The sequence below is a fragment of the Stegostoma tigrinum genome, chromosome 14 (genome assembly GCF_030684315.1).
Source record: "Stegostoma tigrinum isolate sSteTig4 chromosome 14, sSteTig4.hap1, whole genome shotgun sequence".
In the NCBI taxonomy this organism is placed as follows: domain Eukaryota; kingdom Metazoa; phylum Chordata; class Chondrichthyes; order Orectolobiformes; family Stegostomatidae; genus Stegostoma; species Stegostoma tigrinum.
This window is the reverse complement of record NC_081367.1, coordinates 4501958-4526563: the sequence shown is the minus strand read 5'-3', so window position 1 is coordinate 4526563 and position 24606 is coordinate 4501958. Positions and strand designations below refer to the sequence as shown.

The 24606-nt window shown below is 43.2% G+C and overlaps 1 protein-coding gene across 1 annotated transcript in view; it reads left to right on the top strand.

Annotated features, from left to right (window-relative positions):
* The window catches only part of LOC125457956 (alpha-1,4-N-acetylglucosaminyltransferase-like), a 70991-nt gene that overhangs the window by 796 nt on the left and 45589 nt on the right, over positions 1-24606 (top strand). The gene's annotated exons all lie outside the window — the stretch shown is intronic.

Genomic DNA, 24606 nt, shown 5'->3' with positions numbered 1-24606 from the left:
CATTAAAAAGCAAAAGTATGTCACTGGGGATAGTTGTCTGGGTGAAAATTGTTCCGCTAGTATGATGTATCCTGTATGACTTGATGGGACCTTTCTTCACTTCCTGAGGTTTAGATTGCTGCAGGTTGAGGCCTCAGTCCAGACTGTTGAAACATATAGGGGCTCGGGAAAGAACTTCAGTGACAGTCTGAGTTGTCACCTTCAATGCAAAATGATAAATGAAGAGCAGCATTCTCTCAGTTCTAAAACCCATTCTCATTAATGCCACTGACAAGGCCTGAGATGGGTAGGGGATCACTGTGATCTTGTTCTTTCAAAACCCTATCTCTGCGTCACAGAGGCTCAACACCAAACTCTGTCACCTCCTCCAGCCACAAAGCCCAGCAGTTCCACTGAAACTGCTCGAGCTGTTCACAGCCCCTGATAGAAATATGAGTTTCCGATATAGCAGCTCTTAAACAGCTGCTGACAGACCAAGTGACTGCAAACAGGTGGCAACCACCAGTGAAACTGCTAACAAGACTGCATGAACAGGAAAGATCGTTTATGGCAATGTTCAACCGAAAGAGAGGCTGAGTCCAGACTGAGTCAGAGATTGAAGTCAGAGGATTTTAGATTTGAACTGAAATCTAGGAACCTCCTGAGGAAGCTATGTGATGGAGCTTTTCTCACAGTGATTCCAACCCTACAGCTCTCAGATCCATCATGGGAACTCCAAAGCCTGATCTCCTTCTTGACCCAAGGCCCCTGATCCAACATTAAGCCATTGAATTACCCCCAGAATCAAACCCTTTCCCCTATCTGCCCCGAGGCCCCTCACACACTGAGTCCTCCACACAGACCTATGATTCTGTCACCACAAGTCTCTGACTTCCAATCATGTTGACAAACCCATCTCTGAGCAGGATTTATAGCTGGTCCCATTGATCCATCTCCCCACCCAGACCTTCAGCCTAATCCAAACTCCTCTCTCATTATCAACAGCCCTCCCGACCACCCATTTCCAGTTAACCAACACCACATCAAACCATCTTTAATTGACAACCCCTCTAACTCTTCCTGCACTTGATCCTCTTTACCCCTCCATCCCAGAGTCTAATTGTCCTTTCTGTTTAGACCACTCCCACAATCAAAGACTGCAACATCTATACTCCTGTCCACTGCCCTTCTACCAGAGCTTGACCCTCTGATCCAAGTCACTCCTCCTCAATCAAACCATTCTTGGCCACAAATTGACTGCTGTCCTTCTCACAATACCCCTGCCCCCACTCACCTGGTCAACTCCTCGTCAATTGTCTTCATAGAAAATGTGATACCCTCTGTGGTGTTGGGTGAGATGCCAGCTAAGCCCCATTGGCAGCCTCGCTCAGATCAGTTGGGGGTGCTTACCTGGCAAGCCTATACGTGAAGCGAGAATGGGTGCCACATTCAATGACAGCTCCTCCCACTTAGGGTGCCTTGTCCACTCGACTGCAGTGTTCCTCACAGCAATGAGGACAGAGTGATGGGCAAGCACCGAGGAGAGTACTGAATGGGAGTGTGCAAATGTGGAAGGCATTGTATCAATGCCGGTTATTAGTTCATTAAGACTGATCCCTCTTCCTTATGTTAGCCCCAGTCTGAGTAGGAACCAGGTTGGGAGATCGCATGCTGATCATTATTGACTCCCAAGAGACTCTGCTCCCAGGTCCCCCATTAAATCTATGAGCTGATAACTCTGGGACATAGCTTTTGATGCACATCCTCATCAGATATTCTCACAATGAAGGTATCATTAATGGTTTACCCTACGTGTGCCCCCACATTCCTTCACTGTATCTAACAAGAAGGACTACGTTTTCCAGGGAGTGTAATCTCACTCAGATTGCTGCTCCAGCTCTTTATTTACCCAAAGAAAGTGAGATCCATATTTCTGAGAGAAGATTCCACTCAAAACTCCCTCTGAAATGTGGGGCCATGCTACCATTCTAACAGTTTTGCTGCGGGAAGGTAAACTTCATCCCCTTTTCACAGCAGTCAGCTGCTGGATTCTGAAATGTAAAAATCTAGAATCACAGACAGCCACTTTGGAAGCTGCCTTCAAACAGTAAGTAGGACAAATAATAAGATCATAAAGAAATAAGAACAGGACTAGGCCATTTGCATCTTGAGCCTGCTCCACCATTCAATAGGATCATAGCTAATCTGTTGTTCCTCACATTTGATTTTCCTGCCTTTTCCCGTAACCATTGATTCCCCAAATGATCAAGAATCTATCTATCTCAGCCTTAAATATTCACAGAGATTCTGCCCACATAGCTCTCTGTGGCAAGGAGTTCCAAAAACTCACAATCGTCTGAGAGAAGAAATTCCTCCTCATCTCGGTCTTAAATTAGTTCCCCTTTTTTTCTGAGACTATATCCTCTGGTCCTAGACTCTCCCATGAGAGGAAACATCACTCAGCATTTACCCTGTCAAGACCCTTCAGAAACCTATTTGTTTCAGAGTGATCATCTTTCATTCTTCTAAACTCCAGTGAGTAGAGTTCCAACCTGTTTAACCTTTGCTCATCAGACAATCCCTCCATAGCAGTGATCATCCGAGTGAACCTCTTCTGAATTGCCTCCAATGAAATCTCTCCTTAAATAAATAAGTACATAAGGTAAGTGTGATGTTAGGATGTCAGGAGGATAGGGATTCAAATGGGTAGGGTACCAGATATGTAGGATGGTGGGTATGGTGCTAGCATGCTAAGTAGTAGTGTCAGTTGGGTAGGGAAGCCGTACATGGTACAAAGTGGGAAGCTAAGTATTTCTCACACACCACCCTACCAACCTCCGGATACAACGTATTATCCTCCGACACTTCCGCCATTTACAATCCGACCCCACCACCCAAGACATTTTTCCATCCCCTCCCCTGTCTGGTTTCCGGAGAGACCACTCTCTCCGTGACTCCCTTGTTCGCTCCACACTGCCCTCCAACCCCACCACACCCGGCACCTTCCCCTGCACCCGCAGGAAATGCTACTCTTGTCCCCACACCTCCTCCCTCACCCCCATCCCAGGCCCCAAGATGACATTCCACATCAAGCAGAGGTTCACCTGCACATCTGCCAATGTGGTATACTGCATCCACTGTACCCGGTGCGGCTTCCTCTACATTGGGGAAACCAAGCGGAGGCTTGGGGACCGCTTTGCAGAACACCTCCGCTCAGTTCGCAACAAACAACTGCACCTCCCAGTCGCAAACCATTTCCACTCCCCCTCCCATTCTCTTGATGACATGTCCATCATGGGCCTCCTGCACTGCCACAATGATGCCACCCGAAGGTTGCAGGAACAGCAACTCATATTCCGCCTGGGAACCCTGCAGCCATATGGTATCAATGTGGACTTCACCAGTTTCAAAATCTCCCCTTCCCCTACTGCATCCCTAAACCAGCCCAGTTCATCCCCTCCCCCCACTGCACCACACAACCAGCCCAGCTCTTCCCCCCCACCCACTACATCCCAAAACCAGTCCAACCTGTCTCTGCCTCCCTAACCGGTTCTTCCTCTCACCCATCCCTTCCTCCCACCCCAAGCCGCACCCCCCGCTACCTACTAACCTCATCCCACCTCCTTGACCTGTCCGTCTTCCCTGGACTGACCTATCCCCTCCCTACCTCCCCACCTACACTCTCTCCACCTATCTTCTTTACTCTCCATCTTCGGTCCGCCTCCCCCTCTCTCCCTATTTATTCCAGTTCCCTCCCCCCATCCCCCTCTCTGATGAAGGGTCTAGGCCCGAAATGTCAGCTTTTGTGCTCCTGAGATGCTGCTTGGCCTGCTGTGTTCATCCAGCCTCACATTTTATTAGCTAAGTATTTCAGGTAGGTTGGGGTGGTCTGGAGCAATTAGGTCCGACTGTGAATGGGAAGGGGAGGGATTTGGCAGAGTGTGTTGGTAGGGTCCAGCTGGGGGGAGAGTTCCATTCAGCATGGGGTGGTGCGTGGGGTAATGAATGGTTGGAACGTGTGGCACAGGTCAGGTAGGGTCAGGTCCAATCACAGTGGAAGAGGGAGGGTCAAGATCAGAGTTGGGTCATATCAGATGGGGGGTTTGTGCGGATGGAAGGGTTGTGGGGATTCCGTCTGTAGATGGGGGGATGTTAATTCTGGGGCTTGGGGTGTCATATCCTGGAGGTGTCAGGTCAAGGTCTGGGGGAAGTATCGTTTGGGGCTGTGAGAGATAACTATGGAATCAGTGTAATAGTTACTCCGGAGACGTTAGGCTATTAAATACATGGTCTAACTCCTGAGTATTTACTGAATTTCATCTGCACCCACCGAATAATTCAACTTAAATGGATACTTGCTGAGGATTCCATGTCTTGAGGAATTGCCCAGTGGATAATTCAATTTCCCAGATAACTCCTTCAGAGTCTGCTCCAGCAGGAAATTCACTGTGTCCCCACTCCCATTTACATTGGAGTAACAGCTGTCAGACCATTGTCATAGAGTTATAGAGTCATACGGCAGAGAAACAGACCCTTCAGTCCAATCTGTCCACACTGAACAGAATCACAAACTAAACTATTCCTTCCTGTCTGGTCCTGGCCCATATCCCTCCAAACCTTTCCTATTCATGTACTTATCCAAAAGTCTTTCAAATTTTGTGTTTGTACTCAAATTCACCACTTCCTCAGGAAGTTCTTTCCGCATTTGTGTAAAAAAAATTTGCTCGTCATGGCTTGGTTAAGTATCTCTCCTCCCACTTTAAAAATGTGTCCCCTAGCCTTGAAATCCCCCATTCTGGGCAAAAGACAATTACCATTAACTCTATCTATATCTCTCATTATTTTATAAAATTTTACGGTCACCTCTCAACCTCCTATGCTCCAGTGAAAAAAGTCCCAGCCTATCCAGCTTTTCTTTACAACTCAAATCTTCCATACCTGGCAACATCCTGGTAAATCTCTTCTGAACCTTCTCCAGCTTAATAATATCCTTCTTATAACTGGATGACCAGAACTTGACACAGTATTCCAGAAGAGGCCTTACCGAAGTCCTGTACAACTTCAGCATGACTTCTTAATTCCTATACTAAGCCAATGGAAAGTCTGCCCCTTACTCGCCAATATGCAGCTGTTGTTTCTCGTCCACTTGGAATGTGGATCTTGCTTTGATTGGTACTTCCTACCATTGGAGAGATCTGCAGGTGATTTCATGTCAAGTTTGAATGATGTTATTCAGAGAAACGGAGCAAGCCAATGTTTAAGTCTCCCTTTGTCTAGTATCATTTCGTTTTAATTTTCCAAACATTGACTGGGGCTCCCATGGCTTCCGTGGTTTGGATGGTGAAGAATTTGTTAAATGTATTCAAAAAAGTTTTATTTATCAATGTGTGAATGTTCCTATGAGAGAAGGAGCAAAACCTGACCTGCTCCTGGATAATATTGCGGGCCAGTTGACTGAAGTGACAGTAAGGGCCTAGTGATCATAATTCTTTTGCTTTAAGATAGGTACGGAAAAGGTTAAGCCTTCCATAAAAGTTAAAGCTTTTAATTGCAATAAGGTAAATTTTAATGGTATGAGACCAAGAATTTTCAAAAGTTGATTTGGAGTAGACTGTCTACAGGGAAGGGGACATCTGACAAGTGGGATGCTTTTCAAAAATGCGATAATGAGAATTCAGAGTCATTATGTTCCCATTAGAGTGAAAGATAAGGCTGGTTGGATTAGCGAATAATGGATGAATAAAGATATTGAGCTTCTAGTCAAGAATGAAAAATAATCATATAGTATATGTAGACAGCTGGGTTCAAATGAAAATAAATGCTGCAGATCACAGTGGGTCAGACAGCATCCATGGGGAGAAAGCAAGCTAATGTTTTGAGTGTAGATGACTCGTCATCAGAACTGAAGTGAAGTGTAGAGGGAATAACATTCCGGCTAGCTCCTATATTGGGTTCAAATGAAACTCTTAACAGTACAAAGAGTGTCAGGGCATTCATCAGAGGGAGATCAGGAAGGTTAAGAGGGGATATGCAGATAAAGTGACAGATAATCCAAAGGTATTCTACAGGTACTTTAACAGCAAGAGAGCAACTAGAGAGAGAGTAGGGCCCCTTAAAGATCAAAGAAGTCATCTTCATGTTGATCCTCAGGATTTGGGAGAGATATTAAATGAATATTTTATGTCAGTTTTTACTATGGAGGAAGAAGTAGACTCGAGAACTCAGGTATCACAGAAGGGGAAGTGCTGGAGGTGTTAGAAAATATAAAGGTGGATAAACCACAGAGGTCCGATCTAGTGTATCCCAAGATGTTGCGGGAAGGTAGGGAAGGAAAAAGCAGAGCCCATTGCAGAAATATTTGTATAATCTGTAATCATGGGTGAAGTGCTAGATGACTAAGGAGTGGCAAAGGTTATATATTTGTTTAGGAAGTGATATAAAGAGAAGCCTGGGAACTATAGACCTTTGGGTCTGACTTTGGTGGTGGGTAAGTTGTTAGGGTGATTCTGAAAGATACACCATATATGCACTTGGAGACGCAAGGAATGATTAGGGATAGTCTTGTGTGAGGGAAATCGTGACTCACAAACTTGATTGAGGAAATAACCGAGAAGATTGATGAGAGCAGAGCAGTACACATTGTTTACGTGGACTTCAGTAAAGTCTTTGACAAGGTTCCACATGGTAGACAAATAAGTAAAATTAGATCACGATTCAGGGTGAGCTTGCCAATTGGATACAGAATGGGCTTAAGATCAAGAGATAGAGACGGATGGTGGAGGGTTGTTTTGCAAACTGGAGACCTGTTACCAGCAGTATTCCACAAGGATGGGTGCTGTGTACAATTCTGTTTGTCATTTATATACATGATTCAGATGAGAATATGGAAAATTGTTAGTATGGCGTACAAAGAAGTAGGTTATCTAAGATTACAAACAGACCTTGATCAATTTGGTCAATAAGTTGAGGAGTGGCAGATGGAGTTTAATTAAGATCAATGCAAGGTATTGCATTTTGGTGAAACAAAGGCAGGACTTATACAGTTAAACGTAGTGCATCGGGTAGTGTTGCAGAACGGAGAAACCTCAGGGTTCAGGTCAATAGTTCTTTAAAATTTGATCACATGTAGACAGGGTGGTCAAGAAGGCATTTATTACCTTGCCTTCATTGTTCAGACCTTTGAGTGTAGGAGTTAGGAAATCATGTTGAAAATGTACAAGACATGGGTGAGGCCTCTTCTGGAGTATAATGGCCACTTCTGATCACCTTGTTATAGGAAGGATATTATTAAGTTGAAGCGGGTTCAGAAAATATTTACAAGGATGTTACCAGGAAGGGAGATTTGAGTTATAAGGAGGAGCTAGATAGACTGGGACTTTCTCACAGGAGAGTAGGAGGTTGAGGAGAAACCTTGTAGAGGCGTATAAAATAGTGAGGGTATAGATAACGTGAATGGCAGGTATCCCTTTCTTAGGGTAGGGGATTTCAAGCTTAGGGAATATATTTTTAAGGTGAGAGGAGAAAGATTTAGAAAAGACATGAGACGCAACTATTTTACACAGAGACTGCTTCATGTGTGGAATGAACTTCCAGAGGAAGTGGTGGATGAGGGCATGATTACAATATTTAAAAGTATGGATAAGTAAATGAATAAGAAATGTTTGGAGAGATTTGGGCTAAGTGCAGGCAGGTAGGACTAATTTAGTTTGAGGTTATGGTCAGCATGGATTGGTTGGACTAAAGGGTCTGTTTCTGTGTTGTACGGCTGTATGACTCTGACTATGTATAGAAATGTTGAATGATCATCTCTCATTTAGAGATGGAAGCCTTGATTCTATGTGAGCAAATAAGCTCTTGGAAGCTTCATTGGTCAGGCTGGTACATTTCTACCATCATTTACAGAATGCAGACACCACTGTCTGGGGCAACGATTAGTGTCCATCCTTCTCTGCCCTTGAGAAGATAGTGGGGGACAGTGGTGAGCTGCCCTCTTGAACGCTACAGTGCTTTGAGTGTAGGTGCATGCATGGTGCAGATCCAGGATTTTAACTCACTGACACTAAAAAAACAGCAATGTATTTCCAAGTCAGTATGACCTTTGTGGCATGAATGTTGTTAGCCACTTGTCAGCCTGAGCCTGAGTATTGCATGGATGAGACACAACTGCTTCAGTATCTGAGGAATCACGAATGGTGCTGAACATCATGCAATCATCGGTGAACATCTCCGCATCTGACATTATGCTGGATGTTGCAGGTCATTGCTGAAGCATCTGAAGCCTAGGACACTATCCTGAGAAGCTCCTGCAGAGATGTCCTCCAACAACCATCTTTCTTTGTGTGCGAGCAATGACTCCAACCAGCAGAGAGAGTTCACATGATTCCTAATGGTTTTCATTTTGTTTGGGCTGCAATTAATTCTGAAGCACAAATCTTCAGCACTAGTACCAGAATGTTGTCATGTGCCCTTGGTTGTTGCAATAGCCAGTACCTTCATCTATTTCTTGATAGCACGTAGAGTGAATTGAATTGATTGATGGCTGACATCAGTAATGTTGGGGCCGTCTAAAGAAAGCCAAGATGGATCATCCATTTGGCAATTCTGACTGAAGATTGTTGCAAATGCCTCAGCCTTATCTTTTGAACTGATATACTGGGCTCTTCCATCATTGAGGATGGGGGTATTTGTGGAACTTCTCCCCCTCCCTCAGTGCTTTGTTTAATTGTCCCACGACTGAATGTGGCAGGACTGTAGAGCTTAGATCTGACCCATTGGTTCTAGGGTCACTTAGCTCTGTCTATCATTTGCTGCTTATGCATTTGGCATGCAAGTAGTCCTGATTTGTAGCTTCACTAGGTTGAGACCTCATTTTCAGGTCTGCCTGGTACTGCAACTGGTATAGCCTCCTGCACTCTCCATTGAACCAAGGTTGACTTCCCTGGTATGAGGTGTAAATATTAACTTAAAATTTGCTGTTTTAGTGAAACAAAATGAAATTAGAATAAAAAGAAGAGAAAACACATGAAACCTGGTGATCATCTAATGATTCAGAAGAGGTCAAGGATTTTGAAAGTGTTTGCATTAGGCTGAAGTAATGTGAGTGTATGTTTACATCAAATATTGAACTCAGCAGCGATGAACTGAATTGTCATAGCAACTCTGAAAATGCTGAAGTCCTTCTGAAACAAACATTGAGTCAAGTGTAATAACGATTTATCTGCTGAATTTGTTCTTGTCATGGAATTGTACTGTGGAAATGTCATACAGCTAATAGATGACATAAAGTTGGAGAACAGTGAATGTAAGCTAAAGGTCTATTTCATAGAATCACAAAATCCCTACAGCACAGAAGGAAGCTATTCAATACATGAAGAAGATCATACTGCGAAGATCACCCCATACAGGACCAACCCCCTTAACCCATCCCGTAACTCACATTTACCATGGCTAATTCACCTAGCCTGCACTTCTTTGAACTATGGGAGGAAACTGGAGAACCCAGAGGAAATCCACACAGTCATAGGGAGAATGTCAAACTCCACACGGACAGTCAAAGTTTACTAAAAGGCAAAATGGCCTCTTTCCAAGGAGTCAGACAAGTATTTTTTTCTTTATTCATTCTTGAAATGAGGGCATTGCTTTTAGGCAGCATTTATTGTTCGTCCCTAATTGCCCAGAGGGCAGTTAAGCGTCAACCACAATGTTGTGGGTCTGGAATCATGTGTAGGCCAGACCACGTAAGGATGGTAGTTTCCTTCCCTAAAGGACATTAGTGAACCAAGCGGGTTTTTCCAAAAATCAACAATGGATTCACAGTCATTGTTCGATTCTTAATTCCAGATAACTACCGAATTCAAATTCCAGCATCTGCCGTGGCTTAATTTGCCGGGTCACTTGTATTTTTCTGGGTCACTGGCTTTACAGTCCAGAAATAATATCACTAAAATCGACTTCCTTGCTAATCATTCTAATGAGCTAATTGATCAAGGCAGTGTGGAAAACCTGATGCATTTGTCATGTTTGCCAGTTGTCAAAAAGACCATTTGCTGGAGACTGGATAGTTTCAAGTCTATAAATGCATAACATCATTGTATGTAAACAACGTGCCTCACAGGAAAGGTTTAGCTAAAGTTTGGGCAGCACGGTGGCTCAGTGATTAGCACTGCTTCCTCTCAGTTCTACAGACCCATGTTCAATTCCAGGCCTCAGGTGTCTGTCTGTGTGGAGTTTGCATGTTCTCCCCATATCTGTGTGTGTTTTCTCCAGGTGCTTTGGTTTCTTCCTACATCTAAAGATGTGCTTGTTAGGTGTATTGGCCATGCTAAATTGCCCATAGTGCCCATGGGTGTACAGGAAGGCTGGGTTAACTGCAGGGTTATAGGAATAGGGTGAAAGGATGGGTCTAGGTGAGATGCTTTTTGAAGGGTCAATGGGCCAAACAACCTGCTTCCATGCTGTAGTGATCAACTTCAAGAAATTGAAATTGAATAGATTGATCACCGGCTGGTCTGATCTTCGGACAAGTCCCTGCAAAAGGGGTCACTTGTGATTGAGAGCATGATACGGGTATGATTTTTGTGATTATTTTGTAGTGTAGTTTGCTTTAAAAAAGAACTTTGTGTGTATTCCATTGTTGGAACTACCTTGGATTATTGCTGTTCAGAGTCAATCCGACAGACCCGGGGAAGTGGAAATAAAAGCTGACAATGTAATGATAAAGTGGGGTAATGTCAGGCAGTGACATTATAGATTATGTCAAATACAATTCGGTTGCTGTTGATGGCTCACAGTGCCTCATTGACACTCAGCTTTGAGTTGTTTAGATATGCTTAAAATCTAACCAGTTTCATACAGTGACAATGCCATACAATATAATGCAGAGTACCCCCCCGCCTGGTGACTTTGGCTCCAAAAAGATTGTGCTGTGGACACTCCCATCAATGCTGCCAGGGACAGGTCTATCAACATTAGGGGGATTGGAGAGGACAAGGTCAAATATAAGATGATCCCTCTCATTGGTGCCACCACCATCTTGCACAGAGTGAGTCCAGTAGTAATGTCCTGTAAACTGGAGCAGCTCAGTCAGTAATGACGCTACTGAACCACTGTTAGCGATGGAGATTCAAGACATCCACCCAGAGAATATTTTTGCCCTTGTGTTGCAGAAATTTTTATTTCAACTTAACTAATAATGAAACTCGACTCCAGCTCTCATTCTCAGCAGTTTATTTTCTTACTTGGTACCAAGGAAAGTGATTGTCGATCTCCACTGACACCTGACGCTGCTAACACAGTGTACAACAATCTCATTTATACAATTAACTTCGGAGCAGGATGTTCCCGTGACATTGTGTGTTTGTTGATTCGCTTATTGTAAGTTTAAAGAAAACCAACAGTGCTCGAGGTTACAAGAATGTTGCTTTACAGATACCGTAATAATTAATTTTTCAAATGAACTTCGGCATGCAGCTGTCATAGGGAGTGATATACAGTTTGATTGAAACTCTAGCACTCTAGCTTATCAGTAACTAGGCTCCACGGGGATACAAGGGATGTCTCTAATTCAGCCTAAAACCTTGGTATAGTGACAATATATCAGCAGATCCTTCTCTAGCTCTAGATAAGATAACATGCACATAGTGTTAACACAGTCTGAGTAACTACTTCCCGACTTCTGCTAAGCTAATTAAAATCCCACATGCTAATTAAAATTCTCTATGCCATCATTTTCTCCCATGGCTGCCTTTTCTGTTTTGGCCTAAATTCCCATCCACCCTTGCGATGTAATTTCCATCTTGGCCTAAATTCCCATTTACCTTTGCAATGTAAAATTTTTCTTTCACATTTGCCATCCTCAATGCTTATGGCAATTGGTGCTTAACATGGAGGATCAGCTGAGAAGATTAGGGGTGAGGGGTATGCATTCATTGGTAATCAGCAGGGTGTTTCCTTGTGTTTAACCTGATGTCATCAGATATCGTAATCTATTCTCTGTCTGTATAACAGCATGCCACCACCTCTGCTGGCTTTGTGCTACCATTGGAATAGGAGTTACCCAGGAATGATGATAGTGGTGTCTGGGATATTGTTGTTCAGGTGCAATTCCGTGAGTATGACTGTGTCAGGCTGTTGTTTGACTAGTCTGTGGGACAGCTCTCCCAGTTTTGGTACTAGCCCTCAGATGTTGGTGAGAAGGATTTTGCATGGCCGACAGGACTATTTCTGCCATCATCGTTTCTAGCTCCTCAGTCATTGCGAGGCATCCTATTCATTATCACTTCTTTAAAGTGCACCAAGTCCCTAATTTACCTGTTTGATAGACTCAGATTACAGCAAATTGTTGACCTGGGTTTTGTACGTGACAAGAACTGGAATTTATTATATTTATTATGTTATATATTATGTTTATTATAAATAAATAGTTTCTCAGCGCAAGTAAATAACTATAAATGTATTACTCTACTAGTTAAAATGCTAAACCCCTTTGAAAACCCTTATGTACAAAGATACTGACACACACAGACCATTGGTGTTAGGGATGGAAGAGATAATAAAAATCCTGGGAAACAGTTCAATAGTTCTAGTCCTTAAGTTTTTCTTTTGTTTCCTAGTCGCTCAGTTATCTGATCTTTTCTTCCTGGGTCTTTCACTTCTCTATAGGACGCATAGAGCAATCGGTTCACAAGTTTTGAAGTTGCTAACTTATTGGCTAAAATTGACACCCTACAACAACTGGTGGGATAAAAACAACTGACTTTATTTATCTTCCAGACCTCTGATAGCTTCTCACTGTATCATTCACACCCACTAGCTATTCTATTCCCCAGGAAATAAGCAGGAGGTTATCATCAGGCTGATGCCTTTTGTCATCCAGAGCTGGTCATAACCTCACAAACAATCAACAACCTGTTGCCAGCCAAACCTCACTTTGTGTACACACCTCAGTTCCATTCCATCTATTTGACACCTTCCTCTGCTGCTTGAAAAGCAAGTGCAAATATGAATTAGTAATAGGACTTTGATAGGACATTACAACTAGTGTTGTAGAACAGAGGGTCCAAGAGTTTTAGGTACATAATTCTTTGAAGTTTGCATCACATATAGACAGGGTGGTTAAAAAAAATTAATACAAATGCCTTCATTGCTCAGTCCTTTGCATATGGCAGTTGGGGAGTCATATTGACATTGTACAGGATGTTAATGAGGCCTCTTCTGAAGTACTGTGTCCAATTCTGGTCACCCTGTTATATGAAGGTTATTATTAAGCTGGAGAGGGTTCAGAAGAGATTTATCAGGATATTGCCAGGTATGGAAGGTTTGCGTTTATAAAGAAAGGCTGGATAGGCTGGGATTCTCTTCATTGGAGCATAGAAGGCTGAGAGGTCACCTTGCTGAGGTTATAATGTCATAGGGATATAGATAGAGTTAATGGTAGGTGTCTTTTCCCTTGGATGGGAGATTTCAAAATTGGGAGCATATTTTTATGTTGACAGGCGAGAGATTTAGCAAAGACATGAGAGCGAATTTTTTACATAGAGGGTGATTTGCGTGCAGAATGAATGCCAGAGGAAGTGATGGGTGTGGGTACAGTTACAATGTTTAAATGACATTTGGACGGTATATGAATAGGAAAAGTTTGCAGGGATACAGGCCAGGAGTAGGCAGGTGGGACTAGTTTAGTTTAGGATTATGGTTGGAGCAGACTGGTTGGGCCAAAGGGTCTGCTTTTGTGCTGCTTGACTCTATGACTTGCAATGAGTTTCAGTAACTTGCTTTTAAAAATTGCATCAATTTCTTCTTCAGCATTTTGTTGTAAAACAGCCCTTTTCCCAATTTCCAAACCAAAATAAAGTAAAAACATGTGTTCTTTACAGTCAGAATTTGGATCTGTGTCCCTAGATCATTAGCTTTTGCCTCTGGATTCCTAGCCCAGTGATATTATCAATACAATGTACACATCAACTGCTTATTAAATCCACTTTCTGCTCTGTCTTTCTATAAGTATTGCATATATTACATATGGAATAACAGTTTTTACAATATCTTTGTAGGTGCATACTAATAGACAGTTGATTTGGCAGTCAGCCAACACTTCTGTCTTTGTTTCTTGCATCTACTGGAGAAATTCACTCTGTGTCATGTTGGATACAATGATTCAGGCACAAGCAGAGCATCAACTTCCACAGGGTGTCATTTCTGCCCAAAAATTGTTGGTTTTTCAGATCAAGGAGGTGACCCTGACTGAGTGTTTCAGACTGGCTCATTCCAAGGTCCAGGACTATATGCTGAGGGATGCATTAAAGCTTGGGGTAGTTGCTGCCAAGGTACTTTGAGGAAAGACCAATGTCTGATACCTTCCTGCTGAAGGTAAATGGGGTTTCATTCAGTTGTCGGTGCCTCAAATTCATTTAGGTGTAGTCTTGTTTATGTTAGAGATATCTTTGGTTTGTTTGCATAGAGTCAAACTAACTCCAATGTTTGTTTATTTGTTTCCTTGATATGCTACTGGACAGAACTGAACCTCATTTGTGACTCTGAATATATACAATGATATTTTTCATGATTAAAGTATATTTTGAACTAAAGAAGAAACAGTTGATAACATTTTGCATTTAAAAACCAAAAGAACCACAGATGCTGTAAATCAGGAACAAAAACAAAGTCGCTGGATAAAGCTCAGCAAGTCTGGCAGCAGCTGTGAAGGAAAAAACAGAGTTAACGTTTCAGGTCTGGTGACCCCTCTCAACCTTTCTTATTCTGAGGAAGGGTCACCGGACCCGAAACGTTAGCTCTGTTTTGAAGTGGCGGAGAATGGTATGTTGAATACGGAGCTTAGAGGGGTGATACGTGAGGACAAGAGGGCTTCTGTCTTTGTTTTGGTTGAGGGAAGGGAATGTGAGGGCAGAGGTGCGGGAAATGCAAGTGATGTGGTCAAGAGCATTTTCGACCACTGAAGGGAGATGTTGCCGTCCTTGAAATAAGAGGACATCTGGGATGTTCAGGAGTGGAACACCCCATCCTGGGAGTAGACACGGCGGAGGAATTGAGAGTTTGGATTCCCATTCTTGCAGGAAGGTGGGTGAGAGGAGATGTAATCCATGTAGCTGTCGGAGTTGGTGGGCTTGAAATAGGTATCAGTTTCAAGGCGGTCATCAGAAATGGAGACTGAGATTACGATTACAAGAGCTGTTTGCTCTCCCAAATCTTTGCCTACTGTGCCCTGAAGATCTTCATTCCCTCTTTTGGGTTCAGTAGCCACCCCTTGCCTTCTGATGTTCCTGACACCTTTGATGTTGCAGAAATGCAGTCTTGAAGATTAACCAGTGCCGCTCAGCTTGATCCTATTAGTGTGCTGGAAACATGGTCACAAGTCACACAACACCAGATTATAGGCCAACAGATTTATTTGAAACCATAAACTTTCAGCTTACTGCCCCTTTATCAGGTGAAGCTTGTGATTTCAAATAAACCTGTTGGGCTATGGCTTGGTGTTGTGTGACTTCTGACCTTGTTCATTGCAGTTCAACGCTGGCACATCCTTATCCTGGATACATGGTTTTCTGTTTTATAAATGGATTTCATTCCACTTGAGACCCAACTCTAGGTGTGTGTGAAACTTATTATTGAATCTGTGCCTGGCCTTAAAGTCAACTCAAAGTTAGATAAACGATCTGATCTCTTACTGTTGGAGAGAAAGTCCAAGTGCAAATGTGAAGGAGAAAACAGAAGTAACGTTTCGGGTCCAGTGACCCTTCGTCAGAACTGAGGATTAACTCTGTTTTTTGCCTTCACAGATGCTGCCAGACCTGCTGAGCATTTCCAGCAACTTTGTTTTTGTTCCTGATTTACAGCATCTGCAGTTCTTTCAGTTTTTACAAGTGCAAATGTTCATTTGGGTGCTCTGATGTATTTATCATTTATGGACTATTTTCACAGTCCCAAAATCCTCTTATTATTAAGAAGCCATTCAGAGTTCCAGCAGTCACATTTTACTCTGCAGAAAGTTAAAAGTTTGATTTCTGTCTCACATACTTTAATCACACATGTTAATGGATCTATTTTTAAATAACTGCACTGTTTCTGTATTCTTGATGATGTATGTACATGCAAATTTCTGCTAATGATTTTGACACAATCAATTAGTCTGGAAAGGGTTGAATTTGCAATTGGTTTTATTTGTCTCTGTGCTGAAATGAGTCAGCAAATTCGAGTTGGGAGTTAACATTTCATGCATGGGATTTTAAAGGGTTGTTCCCTGATCTAGTGTTTGCTGGGTGTTTCCCAGTTCCAGGGCCTTGTTTCCGGTGTCCCCAAACGGAACCCACAAACCTCCGCCAGCCACGCAATCTGGGAGATCGGGACTGAACACTACTCCTGCAGAGCTCATGGGGCCAGGGTCTGGCTGACGTTCCCTTGTCTCTGGTCTGTTAACCCACTGCACGAGAAATGGCACTAAATGACAGAAAACCTACAAAATAGGGCTAGACAACAAGAACTTTGTTTACACAGAGATTTCAACAGAGTTAAACCTTCATCATGCTCTTAATAGGCATGCTTTCAAATAAAAATAGTGTAGGGTGATGGGCTTAGATTAGTTCACAAGTTGGTGCAACATCGAGGGCTGAAGGGCCTGTTCTGCGCTGCGTTGTTTTATGTTCTATGTTCTAAAATTGATGCCAAGCCACATAATCAGAAATTAAGACCAGTATAGAAAGAGGATCACTTATCACACTATTTCCTTGACAAAAATCATGTCAATCTCTCTCCTTTTCTATTTCTTAGTTGAAAGCCACATTGATCAATATCTAATCTTTTTGGAAGTTTCACTCCTATGGCTCACTTCATTAATGTGGCTTAAAAGGCACAGTATAGAAGCATTAATATCGTATTTGAAGATTGCTCGATAAATTTACTTGAAGTCTTTCAGGAGGTTATAAAAAGCAGGGTATATGAAGAGTAATCAGTGGATGTAATGTATTTGGATTTTCAGAAGGTTATCATAGATTCCCTACAGTGTGGAACCAGGCCCTTCAGCCCAACAAGTCCACACCGACCCTCAGAGCATCCCTTCCAGACTCATTTCCTTATAACCCACTGAATCTACACATCCCTAAACACTACGGGCAATTTAGCATGGCTAATCCACCCTAGCCTGCACTTCTTTCGACTGTGGGAGGAAATCGGAGTACCCAGAGGAAACCCATGCAGACACAGGGAGAATGTGCAAACTCCACACAGACAGTCGCCCAAGGGTGAAATTGAACTCAAGTTCCTGGCACCGTGATACAGCAGTGTAACCACTGTACCATCGTTTCATGTTTGATAAGGTACCACACATTAGGCTCCTTAATAAGCTTACAGCCCATGGTGTTAGAAGTAGAATAGTAAAATCGATAGAGGATTGGTTAAACAATGGGAGGCAGAGATTTAATGAGAAGGGCAGGATTTTCAGGATAGCAACCTGTGACTATTGGTATGGCACAAGGATCAAGGCTAGGGCCACAATTATTTTTCGTATATATTGAATCATAGAGCCATGGAGGTACACAGCATGGAAAAAGGCCTAGAAACAAGCCCTTCAGCCCAACACATCCATCCCAACCAGACTTCCCAAAGTGAGCTAATCCCATTTGCCTAAGCTTGGCCCATATCCCTCTAGTCCTTTCCAATCCATGTACCTGTCCAAATGTCTATTAAATGTTGAAGTTATACTCACCTCAACCACTTTCTCTCGCAGCTCCATACAATTTCCATACAAGCACTACCTTCTGTGCGAAAAAGTTGCCCCTCAGGTCCCATTTAATTCTTCCCCTCTCACTTTAAACCTATGCCCTCTATTCACCTTATCCAAGGCGGTCATGCTTTTATAAACCTTTTTAAGGTCACCCCACAGCCTTCAACACTCCAGGGAAAGAAGTCTAGCCTAACCTTATAACTGAATCTTCCAGTAACATCCAGATTAATAACATCTTTCCTGCAGAAGGGCGACCAGAATCCTATGCAATATTCCAAAACTGGCCTCACCAGCGTCCTGTAAAGCTGCAACATGACATCCCAACTGCTATACACAATGCCCTCACTGATGAAAGCAAGCACGCTAAACACCTTCTTCACCACCCTGTCTCTGTGTGACTTGGATGAGGTAAAGGAAACTATTAGAACCAAGTTTGCAGATGACACAAAAATAGATGAGAAGGCCAAGTGATGAGGACTATCCTGTACCATACAATTACTTGGTATCAGTCCAAACCACACAAACTGTTTGCTATTTTCATCCCAACAGGAAGGCTTTATTCTGCAGCAGTGTACTCGGCTAAAGCTGAAAACCAGTCTTAATTGATTCATGAGCCTGGCTGATCACTCACCAGGACATTCCTAATTGCCCAGAGGACAGTTAAGAGTTAACCACATGTAATTTCCTTCCCTAAAGACATTAGTGAACCAGATGTTTTGTTTCCCCAACAACCAACAATGGATTCACGGCCATTGCTAGGCTCTTATTCCAGGTAATTGTTGAATTCAATTCAATAATTCCACCATCTGCCGTGGTGGGATTCAAACCCAGTTTCCCAGAACATTATCTGGGTCTCTGGATTAACAGTCAAGAGATAATTCCACTAGGCCATCTCCTCCCCACAGCATTCCTGGCATCTGACCCACACTTGTAGCCACTGATTTTATGTGATGAATCCAGTTGAGTTCCTCATCAATAGTAACTCCTAGGGTTTCAGCAATGGTGTGATGGGTGGAATGATTTCCTTCATCTGTGTGTCTCTGACCTCCTGGCATTGATTACACTCTTCTCCCTGTTTTACTGTAATCCCTGATTTTGTATTACCCTTAACCTTAGACATTTTCTGCTAGTTAGCAATTCCAGGCTATTACCAAAAAAAGAACAGGTATCCAAATGCTGCTCCTAAATCATTAAAAATTGGTATTGTTGTCACTGAGATCATATCCTTCTCGGTGAACGCATTTCTTCTTCTCTCGTTTCAGAAAAATTCATTCCCTCTGTAATCACTGGAATCTGAAACCATTCCTTTGACACAAAGCTTTCAGCCAAACGGTGATGATCCCAAGCTGCTTCTCCAATGGTGTTCGAGATATTGGCAGCAATCCAAAGATTACTGACTAGAAAAGGTCCTTAGTCTAAATTCTGACTGATCTACGTGTTCTCTACTCTGTTCCAGCTTTATGGTCTTTGAATGCAACAATAAGTCAAATTCATGATCTGACAGAATTATAGGTTTGAAGGAAATCATTCCACCCATCACACCAGTGCTGTCTCACCAACTGAGCAATTTATGTCATCCCATTCACGTGCCTTCTGCCCAAAACTCTGTGATTTATTTTCTTTGCAGACAAGTCTAATTGCTTTTTAAATAATTACATTTTACATTTCAGCAATAATCCCTTATGTTTAGGTAATAAACATGATCAAATATCTTTTCATCGTCCATGAAGCACATATAATAATCTTGTAGTTCAGGTAATAGTGCTGAACACTTGTATACTTTTGATCATCAGTAAAGTGATGGAAGGTGTCATTAACAGTGCTAGCAAGCAGCAACTGCTCAGCAATAACCTGCTCAGTGACGCCCAGTTTGGATTCCACCAGGGCCACTCAGCTCTTGACCTCATGACAGCCTTGGTTCAAACATGGACAAAAGAGCTGAATATACAAATCAACATTCAAATAAACATCATTCCAGAAGAGTTTTGTATGCGCTTGGACAACATTCTTTTAAAAAAATTTAAATTAAAAAATTACTTCCTTTGTCTTGAAATTTATGTTGACCACTGAGTGAATATCAGGCATACAATCCACTTCTCTTTGATAGTTCTTTTTCAATCTCATCATTGTTCTTGTTCCAGTATTTTTCTTGGAAGCATTTCCTGCAGCTACTACATGGAACTGAATCGAACCAGTTGATGGACAAGTACACAATCCCTTTGCTTTTTCTGTTGAGGAAGCTATTGAGATAAAATGTTCCATCTTATTCCTTCAACATCAGACCTGGGCCCTGTTGCCCAAAGCTGCTGCACTGCAGTTCTCAATGTAATCCATGAAGCATGAACAAAGGTTCAAATTATCAATTTTCCTTCTCATTTGAGCTCATTAGAGTAACTACTAGACCGTAGGATGGCTCTCTCACGAGCGAGTGATGTCTGGTGGTGGTTGAACCATAAAGTCATGATGCCTCAGGCAAAGGGAGAGGGAGAGGTTGAGAAGGAGACTCTTTCATGACAACCTTAGCTGGATGAGGACCCATGGTGTTAGTGTAACTCTGCATCACAAACCAGCCATCTAGCTGGCTGAGCTAATTGATACCAAATACTGTCGAGTGAGGCGACCAAACATTTGGTTGCATCAGGAAATGGCATCTCCCTGCTCCAGTGTCCCGTGATAGCTGTTAGACAATGTTGAATCCCTTGTGCTCTGAGTTTAACTTCTATGTATTGTGGTGAGCATTGGTTTTCTTTGCCGCACCTTGTCCATGGGTTTTGTAGTTCCTTTGTCATGTTATGTAAAGTTCATTCAAAGGGGATTTCAATACACTCTTCTCATTAGACCTTCTTTCCCCTACTACATTTGACCAGGTAGACCCTGTTGTGCCGCATCCTGAAGAGGGTAGTGACAGTAAGCCTAGCTCATTGTGAACATTAGTGCAGACAGCCTTGGTAGGTAGCAGCAGTGAGGATTGGTTGTGCAAGATGGCGATCAGCAGTGCTGATTCCACTCTGCATGGAGACAGTGTGCAGGTCTAAAGATTTCTTTAGTAACAGCTTCAACAATGCTGCATGTATAGACAGTCTGTAGGCAGAAAGGCTGAATGTTCGTGATTCCTCCAGAAGACAGCTGTGTTGCAAAATTAATAGGAACATAGCAAATAAGAGCAGGAGTAGGCAATTCAGCCTGATACCAGATGTCCTCCTACTTGTAGGGCTGCAACTTGCCACCTCTGGTGATCCCACATTTCTGCCCTCAAACACCCTCCCCCCAGCAAAAACAAAGACAGAATCCCCCTGAACCTCACATACCACCCACCAGCCTCCATATTCAACGTATCACTCTCCACCACTTCCGCCACCTGCAATCTGACCCTGTGACCAAAGATATTTTCCTTCCTCACCCCTATCTGCCTTCCATTGGGACTACTCTCTCCATGACTCCCTCGTCTGCTCCATACTCACCACTAGTCCCACCTCCCCGGCACCTTTCCCTGCAGGTCGCCAACCATTTTAACAGCGCCTCCCATCCCCTGGGCAACATGTCCACCCTGGGCCTCCTCCAGTGTCACAATGACACCACACACAAATGAGTAGTACCTCATATTTCACCTCAGGACCCTGCAGACCAATGGCCTAAACATGGAATTCACTAGCTTTAAAATATTCCCACCACCCCCGGCCTCATCCCATGTTCAACCCTCCCTTTCATCCCCACCTCCTTGACCTGACACAATCTGCCCATCTTCTCTGCTGCCTATCCGCCCCTCCCACCTCACTGACCAATCCCCACCACTCCCTACCTGCACTCACCTATCACCTTCCCACCTACCTTCCCAGCCCCACACATCCTCTCTCTATTTATTTCTGACCTTCCTTTCCCCCCTCCCCATTTCTGAAGAAGAGTCCCAACCCAAAACGTCAACTTTCCTGCTCCTCAGCTGCTGCCTGGCCTGCTGTGTTCCTCCAGCTCCACACTGTGTTTTCTCTGACTCCAGAATCTGCAATTCTTGCTATTTTAGAACAGTGAGGTGTTTGTTTTTGAGCAGGATGGATGCAATGTGCTGAAAGGCTGTAGATCTGTGCTGTAGATCTCTATCACTTGAGGTGGACAAGCAGCAAAATGGCACAATGAACTCTCCTTAATTGTACATTGTCAGTACACTCAGATAATGAAAGCCACCAGTTTAACTGAGACAAGGTAACCATAGTAGCCCAAGCCAAACATAGACACGCATGGGAATTCCCAGAGGCACGGTTCTCCATCAGTAATACAATCAACAAACACATAGAATTGAACCCCATACAGATCAAAACCAGAAATGACACTACTCACCATAATGGGTTAAACAGTATAAATTCCAAGTGGAATAGGGTAATATCGTTTCATCAGTAGCCAGACTGATGATGTTACCCAGCATGGTGATGCAATGTCTGAACGAGAACGAACCCACTCAGTGAGCAAGTCAACAACCTCATCCACAACCCAAGCTACAGATCTTTGCCAAAACTGACAACTTTAAAGTGTTAAATCTAAGTCTCATCACAAGATCAGGACAGATTTATGGAAGACACACCCAAGAAGAGCTGTAGAGGTTATTTCAATTGAGGCATTCAAGAGGGTGAGGGGTAATTATTTAAATAAAGAACAATGCGCAGGGAAAATAAGCAACAAGTCAGGGGGCCGGTGTGAACACAATGGGCTAATTGACATCCTTTTGTCCCATGACAAGGTTATCATTCTGTGAATGTTTACTCAGAGCAGTTCTTAAAGGCCAGGAGGAACATAATGGGTAGAGGTGTGGCATTTTCTACACTTGGATCGGAAGAACGCCAGAGTTTTTTTAAAATCTGTGAGCTGTAAATATTGAGGCTCAGAGAAACTTTGATGCAAGTATACAATAAACACAGAAGGCTAGCATTGAGGATTTTAATTATTTTTCTGTTTGATTCTTTGTTCATTCATGTAATATGGGCACTAGGGTGACCCCTACAGAATGTAGCTATTTCATCATGTCTCTGCCTCTGTTTTAAACACAGTCTGCAGAATGGACCGGTCTGAGCCCCAGCCCATATTCCCACAGTTCTTCCCTGCCATTTCCCCAGATTGTCGTCTTAGTATGAGATAGCAAGAAGTGCAAATGCTGGAGTCAGAGACAATAAAGTGTGCAAGAATGCGATCTCCTACTTCCCCACCTTCCTGCAAAGCTGTGATCCCCTACTCCCAATTCCTCTGCCTCTGCTGCATCTGCTCCCAAGGTGGGGTGTTCCACTCCCGAACATCTTAGATGTTCTCCTATTTCAAGGACCGTAACTTCTCCCCCTTCAGTGGTTGAAAATGCCCTCAACCTCATCGCTTGCATTTCCTGCACCTCTGCCCTCACATCCCCTTGCCCCAACAACAAAGACAGAATTCCCTTTGTTCTCACACATCACCCACTAACCTCTGCGTCCAACGTATCATTCTCTGCCACTTCCGTCACCTGCAATCTGACCCTACAACCAAGGATATATTTCCCTCCCCACCCCTATCTGCCTTCCATTGGGACCACTCTCTCCATGACTCCCTCATCTGCTCCACACTCTTCACTAGCCCCACCACCCCTGGCATCTTTCCCTGCAACCACAGGATGTGCTACACATGGCCCTACACCTCCCCCTCACCTCCATTCAGGAAACAAAACAAACCTTCCACATTAGACAGAGGTTCACCTGCACATCCGTTAATTTGCTCTACTGTATCTACTGCTCCTGATGTTCACCGTTACACCGGTGAGACCAAGCGGAGGCTAGGAGACCATTTTGTAGAGCATCTGCTCTCTGTACATGACAAATGGTCGGTTGCAAACCATTTTAACTCCCCTCCCACTCCCTGGGTGACATGTCCACCCTGGGCCTCCTGCAGTATCACAACAATGCCACCCAGAAACTGGAGGAGCAGCACCTCATATTCCGCCTCGGGAGCCTACAGCCCTAAACATGGTCCAAACATGGAATTCACCGGTATTAAAATCTCCCAATCCCATGACCAACAACCCCCCCATCCCCGCCTCCTTGACCTGACACGACCTGTCCATCTTCTCTCCCACCTATCCGCACTCCGACCTCACTGACCAATCCCCACCACTCCCTACCTATCACCATCCCACCTAACTTCCCTAGCCCCACCCTTCGCTCTCTATTTTCTTCTGAGATCCCATCCCCCTACACATTTCTCTCACACTTTCTCTACCTCACACTTCTCTCGTGCCACAGATTTCTGTGTTTATTTTTGCTTTATTTTCCCTCTTATTTTGCTTCTTTTTTCTCTCTTATTTTATGCATGAAAGCACCAGGACTCACAACACCACCCCCACCCCATTTCTTTTATTTTGCACACCAGGACTTGCAACCCCCTGTTTCTTGTTTTGCGTTCTCGCATTATTTCATGCAGTCTCATGCTGGGCACCCGCTTCCATTCTGCGTATTCCTGACATCTCAATCAATGATCGATTTTACAAAGAAATACAGCATTTATATACATTTTGTGTTACAATAATCTAATGCAACATATTCACTGTCTTTTCCCTTCATCCAAACAACCAATCCCATGGGACACTGAATCAATGATGGGCACTTCTATAGATATTCCCAGGTTCCCATCATCTTTTGATGCTAGCCAAATGTTTTAATTGCTAGGCCTTGGGATCTTTTTATGCATTCTGTTCATTCACATTCCAAAGGTTTAATGACTATATTCCTTCCAGACTTTCTCAGGCTTGTTTATCTGTCAGGATAGCTCAAATTCTATTATCCATTTGGTGCTGTCTTTTAACACATTCAATTACTCCTTTTATTTTCCCACTGTCCCAATTACATAATGTAAAAAAAAGTCAGTTAGTTTTACCTAATTGCTAT